Source organism: Leopardus geoffroyi, chromosome D2 (genome assembly GCF_018350155.1).
Source record: "Leopardus geoffroyi isolate Oge1 chromosome D2, O.geoffroyi_Oge1_pat1.0, whole genome shotgun sequence".
NCBI lineage: Eukaryota > Metazoa > Chordata > Mammalia > Carnivora > Felidae > Leopardus > Leopardus geoffroyi.
In genome coordinates, this window is record NC_059334.1 from 46,003,282 (window position 1) to 46,011,752 (window position 8,471).

Below are 8,471 nucleotides of genomic sequence, written 5' to 3' on the forward strand. Positions count from 1 at the left end.
GCCACTCCCGAGGAAGTACAGAACAAAGAAAACTCATTTCCTGAGGACATCTACACACTGCAAGTGTGGAAGTGTGGCAACAACAGTTCCCTGCCCCATTCTGTGTACCCACGGAAAGGAGAGGGGCTAGAGATGCTCTGGGGGAGAGGATTTGCTGTGGGTTTACCAGATGGCCTTGCAGTAAGACTTCACTGCATTTAATCTCATCAGGTCCAATGGATGCACTGGGGGCTCAGTGGGAGACAGTCCTACTGTATCACCCCGCTCTCTGGGGAGAATCACACCCACCTCAGTGCTGAGGGCACATCTGTCTCCCCAACTGTGTGCTTCCTCTGACCACTCACCCACCATGGAAGAACACCTGATGCCTGTGCATTTACCAGTTATAGGCCTACATACGTGATATGACTTAGTCAGCCCAGCTACCATATTGGCTTCATTTTACAGTAGAGGAAAAAGAGGTTGAGAACTGAACCCTCGTTTGGTCAAGGTCACACATGTGATGTGTGCCTGTGCCAGGATTCCAGGGTCCTGTTCTGGCAGCTGGCATCCTCTCTCAATCCCAGATGCACACATTCTCCTGGGAGGCTACCAGTGAACCTAGCCCAGACTCGAAGCCCTAGGGCTGCCTGTGTTTCTCATCAGCAGACTCAATGGATTTGGGTCCTTGTCTCTCAAGATGAGTAAGAGCTGAGCCAAGGGAGGGGGAATACAGCTCTGGGGCACACCCAGCACAGCACAGCCATTCTTGGCAGGGGTTAAAGCCCTGCTCTAAGAGGCTCTTGTGGTGTTGGGGGTTGATGACTTCCCAGCTTTGAGGTGTAGGTGACCAGGCTTCCCAGTCAGGTCCCTCCTTCTACATGTCCATGCTGATCTATCCTCACAGTGCCCACAGTTAATGGCCAGCAAGGACACTGAAGGCCTAGGTGGCTGAGGGGAAGGCAGCCTTTTGTAGGGCATTTGTCACTTGGAGACACCAAGGGGTATACTTACTGAAGACAGTGATGTTGTTCTTAACATATTTGCAAAGAAGTTGTTTATTATTGGTTAGATCCATGCCAATTACGAAAAATTGTGCATATGTGGTTCTGCAAAGGAAACATCCAAAGATCTTGTGAGGTAGCACTGAGGGCTGCCTTCCCTCTGATTCTTCCCAGTGACTCCTGTGAGAAAGCAAACATGTCGAAACCTAGATGCAGGACTCCCTGGGGCCCAATCTTCACCCAGTCTCTCTCTGAGGGTCCATTCTGAGTGAAAAGGGGCCTTGAGCATTCAGGGCCACTCTCCACTCCTGACTCTGGGACACCATTAAAGGCATTCAGCCTCAGTCTTGCATAGGGGCAATGCCAGCCATAAATTTCTGACCCTGAAATGCCCAAGTACACGCTGAAGGGTGCACACAGTCCTCTCCATGGGGTCTCCCACATTAATGAGAGAAGACCTAGGACAATGAAGCTGGAGACCCCAGGAGCAGGGCTGGGACTCAGATGAGGCAGGCAAAGAGCCCAGGACCTTGCACAGAAGTAAAGATAAGTTAAAGTAAAGATAAAGTAAAGGTAAGTTCTGTCTTAGCTGTGGTTCTGGAAGTCTCACATGATTGCTCTTCCCCTGCCTTTGCCTGAGGCTTCATGGACTACACACAACCCACCCGGGATTCAACAAGCACTTCTCTTTCAGTGTGGAGACACTAATATGTGAGGTGCAGGTCTAGACCCTAGACCTTCCCCTGGCTGCTGAGCCTCCCCTGAAGCAAACACCAGGGGATAGAGAAGGCAACTGGTAGACTGGATCCCTAAGGATTTAGCCAGGATAACATGTGGGTCTTTAAGTGCAAGCCCAAGGTCATTAGCCTCCATCACTTCCTCCTGTCCCAGACTGGGTCATTCCAATCGTGGAAGCTTGGTTTGCCCTAGCTCAATTTATTTATTTACACAACCTTTATTATAGCACAACCTTGGACCTGGCTGTCCTTATTTCTCCTGCTTCAGGTCTCCCTGCAGCTCCCATTGATCAGGGCAGTGTTTGCAAATTCTCTGCTTTGAAGAAAATAGATTCTGGGCCTGTGGCCCAATGCTGGCTGCTGTTGTGGTTTGTTAGGCATTCAAGTGTCTTCCAAAAATGGGTATCAACACTTAAAGCCTGCACATTTTCCCTAATAACCCAGATCACTAGCATTCTTCAAAAATGGGAACACCTGGAAATGGTGGGTTCATATTTCTGCATGTCAACCATTGTCTGGGCCCTGTTCACATCAGGGGAGCTCCTCAGTGGCCAGTGCCTGCCTTACTGCACTACACCCCACATACAATCAACAATCCTTGGCTTGGCCTGACACATGCCTCCTGCTCACGGCACCAGCCTGGCCCCCGAGGGCACTGATGGCAGTGGTCCACCCAGCGGAGGCTTGATGTCTGTAAGTGACACGTCCTCTCCCACACACAGTAACCAACAGTACAATGCTGCTTTGAACTCAGTTGTGCCAGGCTGCCTGCTCAAGGCTCACACTTCATAAGGACCCTTCCCACCATGACACGGGGCTTTGTGATTGGCCTGTAAGGAGCAGTTGGGCTTATTTCCTGTGCACCCTTTCGCCAGCCCGGCTAGGGCCACCCTGAGCAGAGCTTTGGCTTTCAGTCTCAAGGAAGTGTCATCTGCAATTTATATTCCAGGATTTTTTATTGAAAAGAAGCATTTCCTTGCAAGACAGAATTGTAAATTGACAGCCCACACTGTAATTAGATACAGGCAGAGAAGGGAACAGTCAGCTGGCTGCATGTGGACAGATCAGGCTCCAGAGGAGGCAAAAATAGTGAGTAGAGCCTTCCTGTCACAAGCACACAGGCAGAAGGAACCAGAAGTGGGCAAATCTGTGCCAGGCCAAGCCATGTAACACCAGTGTTCATCCAAAATGACACTCCTCACTAACTGAGCATATACTATGGGCCGATCTACACTTTCCTTAACCTCTAATACCCGTGAGCTAGGCATTCCTACCCAAGCTTACAGAGAGGGAACCTGAGGCTAAGAGAGGGCAGGTGGCCTCCTCCAGACCCCTGGCAGGTACAGGGCCAGGATCTGACTTCAAGTACCCATTCCAGGACCCACTTCTGCCCCCTTTGCTCTTGTCTTAGTTCTGAGCAGCTATCATGAGGCTGCTTCAGAGGGATGGCCCATAGCGCCTGCACTTCTCAGGAAGAGCACATGCTGTCCATATGCCTGTGACCCCCTTCCCACTGTGCACTCCCTGCAGCCTTCAGGCCCTGCTCAGTCACCACTTCTCCACAGCAGCACCCCCTGTGTCCCCAGGCACTGCTGCTCTCAGAGGGTCTTGTTACTCTGGCAAGTGTCAGTACGTGGAAGCAGGGTGATGGTGTCAGACTTTAAAGCAAAAGACACATGGAGTTAAAGGATTTTGCTTTGTCTAGTAGCTTCTCCTTCTGCTCCAACACCCCTCACCCAATTCCTCCAACAGTAACACACACAGGAGGAGAATGAACCCGAGGATGGATGAACACTGGCTTTCAGGGAGCTGTGTCTCCTAGGTAGACTCCCACTGTGTACCCGCTCTCAGGTGGCACAGGGACCATCCAGTACCTGGCAGGGAAACTGATCCTTCTTTATGAGAGCTTTCTTTCTGGAGGAAGAGTTCTACATCAGGCCTCCTGGGGCTCCAGAGAGAGGAGCTGGGAAGGCAGGCAGCCCGCTGACAAGGTCAGGAGGAAGCCAAGCAGTGAGGAAGAACAACCAACCAACCATGAGACTGACAAGGGCACCGGGTGGAAGTGACCTGTCCTGGGAGGGTTGGGCTCTGGGAACACCATCTGTTGCCCAGCACAGGCTCTTTGGGAGAAATTCGACTCTACTGACCAACGTTTAAGCTGTGTGTCCTCTTAATACCACAGTTCTACTTCTGGAATTGATCCGGGGAATCCTGACCCATGCCCACAGAGAGGTGAGCCTCAGGGTGTGCACAGCCTGCTGTAGCCACATATTAGGAACCACCACAATATCGACCAGGGGAGACTAATGAAAGAAGTTTCCTCCATCAGTGTAATGGAGTATGTGCAGATGGCTGGAAAATGTTATGAACTGCATGATCCCATTAATGTAAAAATACCTTGAAAATCACATTTAGATAGCTATGTCCATCTATACTATCCACTATATATGGTAGTTATCTCTGGGAGGCAGTAGTAGTAGAAAAAGGGGAACTTTATGATCACAGAGGGACAGTAGCTATCCATGTTGGTGAAAATTGTGTCTTTGTACTGCATAGTGGGTCCTGCCTTCACCCTTTGGGTCCTACTGCCCCACAGTCCGCTCTACCCTCTGCACACAGTGAATCTCTTGGCCACCCTTAGGGACCTGTCCATAGGATTTCAGAAGAAAGTCTTCCTCTGCTCTGTGTCCTACTGTGTGCCCCCACTGATGTGCCCTGGATATTGGGGTTCTTTGCAGACAGGACACATCAATGATGGCACATATTAGGGCCATCTCTCTGGGCCATCACGTAGAGGAAAAAGAATGACAACGTGCCAGCCACAGCCTGCCACAGTGGCTGAAAAAGCCTCGAGTATACCCAGCAAACACACAGGAGGGATAAATCTCCAAATCACCATGCTAAGTGCATCAACAAAACACAGTGTTAATACTACATGGACCCTTTAAAGAGAGGTTTTTATAGAGCAGCCAATGGATGGACAATCAGAACATTAAGTGCCTTTAGGTTTCAGGAGGAAGTTTTGCCAAACAAGGGTATAGAGTGAATTTTCTAGAAGCAAGTGTAATGGTCTGTGTTTTCATGGGGGTGTAGTCACACATCGGTTGTGCACATTTGTCAGAACTCATCAAATGATACACTTAAGTTTGTCCTATTTCATAAAAATAACTCTTAACAAATATAGGTCCCTAGTTCAAGATATGCATATGAAGGGTTTGGTAGCAGAGTAGGCTGAGGCATGTAATTTACCTTAAAATGTGACAAAAATTAATATGAATTGATGGAGAGAGAGAGACAGAGCGAGAGAGCAAGATACTAGACAGTGGCTTGTCTTATGCCATGTTAGACTCCAAGGGCCAGACCCTGACCTTGGCCAGAAGCCCACCATTAAGGAAGGGAAAGCCCTTACACCTGCACATGGGTGTGGAGTGGCTACCTGCTGCCCAGACACTAGGGGTGGGTTAGAGAAGCATCCTCTGGTTACCTATTCAGAATTACCTGGTTTCTGTCATATTCGTCGAATGCCACAAAGTAAACTAGGGACTGCTTTCTCACAGCTTTTCTAACCTAAGAGAAATAAGGCTTTCAGTACAAAATACCCAAATATATGCAACAAAATACTGGTAATGATGGGCGGGACTCAATTGGATCTTAGTCTTCAGAAGTGATGTTGTTGATAGTGGTGTGGTGGTCGTAGCGATAATCAGGCTAGGCATAGGGGCTGCAGAGGAGGCAGAGAGTGGTCTGGTCAGTAAAGGCACCCAAGTGACACTCTGCAGGCTGCTGGGTCCACAGCACTTCTCCTCACACCTCATCCTCCAGAGGACAGGCACCCAACCCGAGCACCCACTATCAGAAGGGCTTAGAGGACTAGAAGCCCAGTCCTGGAGGGAGGAGGGGCCTTAGACAGGAACCACATTATAGACGGCACTGAGCCCTGCTCCTACTACTGAACTGTTCTTCCTGAATGGCCCTTCCTACTGAACTGTCACTACGACCAGACGCACAACCTTTGCCCTGAAAGGCAACTCTATTGACTCCACTGGACAAGCGTCAGCGTTTTAGATGAGCAAAGGGAGTGACAGCCAGACTCGATTGTACAAGGTGTCCTGCAGCTCGGTGGAAGGTGGGGCTCTGGCTCAGGGCAGCACGTACAGAAAGACCTGTACATCTTTCCAGGGGTCCAGAAGGTGAGGTCAGAGGCTCTCGGGCTGAGGATGCCGTGCCCAGCTCAGTGCCTTTCCCCAACAGGCCCATGCTTCTTTCCTGGCAAGGTCTGGGGCCCTAACCTAGATGAACATGATTCTGGGCAGAGCACAGCCGTTTCCAGTGTTGGAGGCACAGTCACAGGACGACATCAACCAAAGGGAAGGAACCGCAGGGAAAAGGCATCAGGGCCAGAGATGTGATGGAGACAAAGTGTGGGCAAGGGGGAAATCCAGCTCTTTTTTTCTGAAACCAGAATCCCGTCTGCTCCTGGTTCCCTTGGCTTTTCTTGTTCAGGCCGTCCAAGTGTTGGTCAAGCACCTCACAGTTACCAAGAGCCTAGATGGTACACACATGATCCCATGTGGTTCTGAGACTCATCACTGGGGGTGGTTTTCATCCTCGCTGCACAGAGGAGGAACCTGTGGCACAGAGGAGCCAAGCACTATGCTCCAAGAGTCAGCGATAGGAAGGGGCTGAGGAGGGTCTGCACCTTGCTGAGGCCCAGGCCTGGCTAGGTCTCCACACCTGCCCGTAATGAAGTCACCAGGAAGCTTACCTTTGTGCCACTGATTATTAATCTGCTCATTTGACTGCTAGGAAATGAAGGAGTGTTGGCGGGGGCAGTGGGAGGACCCAGGATACTCTAAGAACTCCAGAAAGCAGAGATCCTCAGAGCTCTAGATTCGGTACCTCCATAAATGCATACTCTATGTTTGTCTCTCCTGAAGGCTCTAGATTCTTAAGGTCTTTAAGAATGTTTCTTACTTTCCCCCTTAAAAAAATTAGAAAAGAGTTTGAGGTATAATTTGGGGTTGAATTTACAAGCAGCCCAAGCCGTCCTGGAGCCACTGTGCACTGTGCAGACTTGCCTAGTCAGGACAGGACACCAGTCAAGTAGCCTGGTCGTGACCTTATGCTCTGTGTCCTTGATATGGACAGGTCTTGCTCAGGCCTTCTCTGTCCCCTATCTGGTGAGCATGGTGTGGGGGGAGGCTGCTTTGCTACTCCCATGGGTACGGCCTGGTTTTCTCTGCACTCACCACTGTCTCAGGCACACTACCTGGGGGACCCTCAAGAGCCCTGCCTTGATCATCCATGGTGAATGTGGGGCACACCCATGGATGTGCCACTGTGAATCTGTACTCACAGTGTAACTGGCAGGGCTTCTAGCACCTACTGGGTCCCTTGGGAAGGCACACTCTTCCTTCAGCAGGTAAGGCTGAGTTTGGAAAAGGTCATCCAGATGATAGCCCTGTCCTGTCCCATCTTCCCCTGTCACAGAATCCTGAGATTGACTTGCACCTGCCCCAAGCCTCTTCCCCTTCTGGATTGGCACCAAAGGAAGGAGAAAGCTCCTTAATGAGAGAACTAGGGCTCCTGGGTTCACATGCTCCTGAAGGAAAAGGCCAAAAGCTGGGGAAGTGCCTTGAGGGCTACCCATGGAGGGGCAGTGCTCCCCTGTATGCCAAGGGTATGTGGCCAGGTGGCTGCTGTTAAGGGGGATTTCACGGGCGGGACTGGAGCCCTAGATTCAGGCTAATCCCATGTGACAAGCGGAGTTAGCACAGCAAGGCTAGGAGAACTGGGACCCTGAGAGGGGTTCTCACTGTGGGGAGTGGAGGTGTTTCTGTGGGGTGAGACCTGAGAGCCTTGATTGGAGCCGGGATCAGCCTGGGATTGGCTTTCCTAAACATGCCCCACTGCCTAGGATTTGAGGAGGCCTGTGGTGGGGTGCCTGGGAGGGACCTCATGCAGACAGAATCCAGGAGGGGACACTAGTTCCTAATACAGGTGTGATCTAGCCCTGGCAAGCCCAGGAGGTGAGGCCTGGCACCCATGGCCAGTGGACGCCAAACCAGGTGCTGCTCCACTCAGCAGAAGCCCTCTCCCTCCCTCACCACATACCAGAAGATTTTCTTCCACCCCTTCTCAGTGTCTGGCCCAGGAGCCCCCAGTCTTTTTCTTGCCCAAGCAGGCTCTCCCCAGGGAGTGTTGCCCCTCTAACCCTGCTCCCAGCTATGTCCACGGAGGGGACACCAGCTCCTTGTCCCCTAGCAGTCCTTCTTACTCTTTAACACCTGTCTCAACCCCTTGGATCCCCTCCATCTCTTCCCTGTCATCACCCTCCTTGCCATCAACCCTGGGGGCTTCCTAGCCTCTGGGCCCCTGGCTTTTCTAATACCCAGAACAAGCCCCCTTTGGACTTTGTCTCCTCAGCCTACTCTCTCCTAGCAGAAAGGGTTCAGAAAGCATTAAGCAGGGTCCCATCCCTGCTCCCACATTCTCTGCAGACCCTCAAGAGTCATACCTGTATCAGGCTCTAGTGTCCCCTCCTGGATTCTCTGTACATGAGGTCCTTCCCAGGCTCTCTGCCACAAGCCTCCTCAACTCCTAGGCAGTGGGGCATGTTTAGGAAGGCCAATCCCAGGCTGAGCCCAGTTCCAGTCAAGGTCCTATGGGGTTTGGGAGCTGGCAGCTTTAGGGCCCTGATCTGAGTGTGAGCTGTCTTCCCAGCTGTACATCTTGCCCCCTTACCTTTATT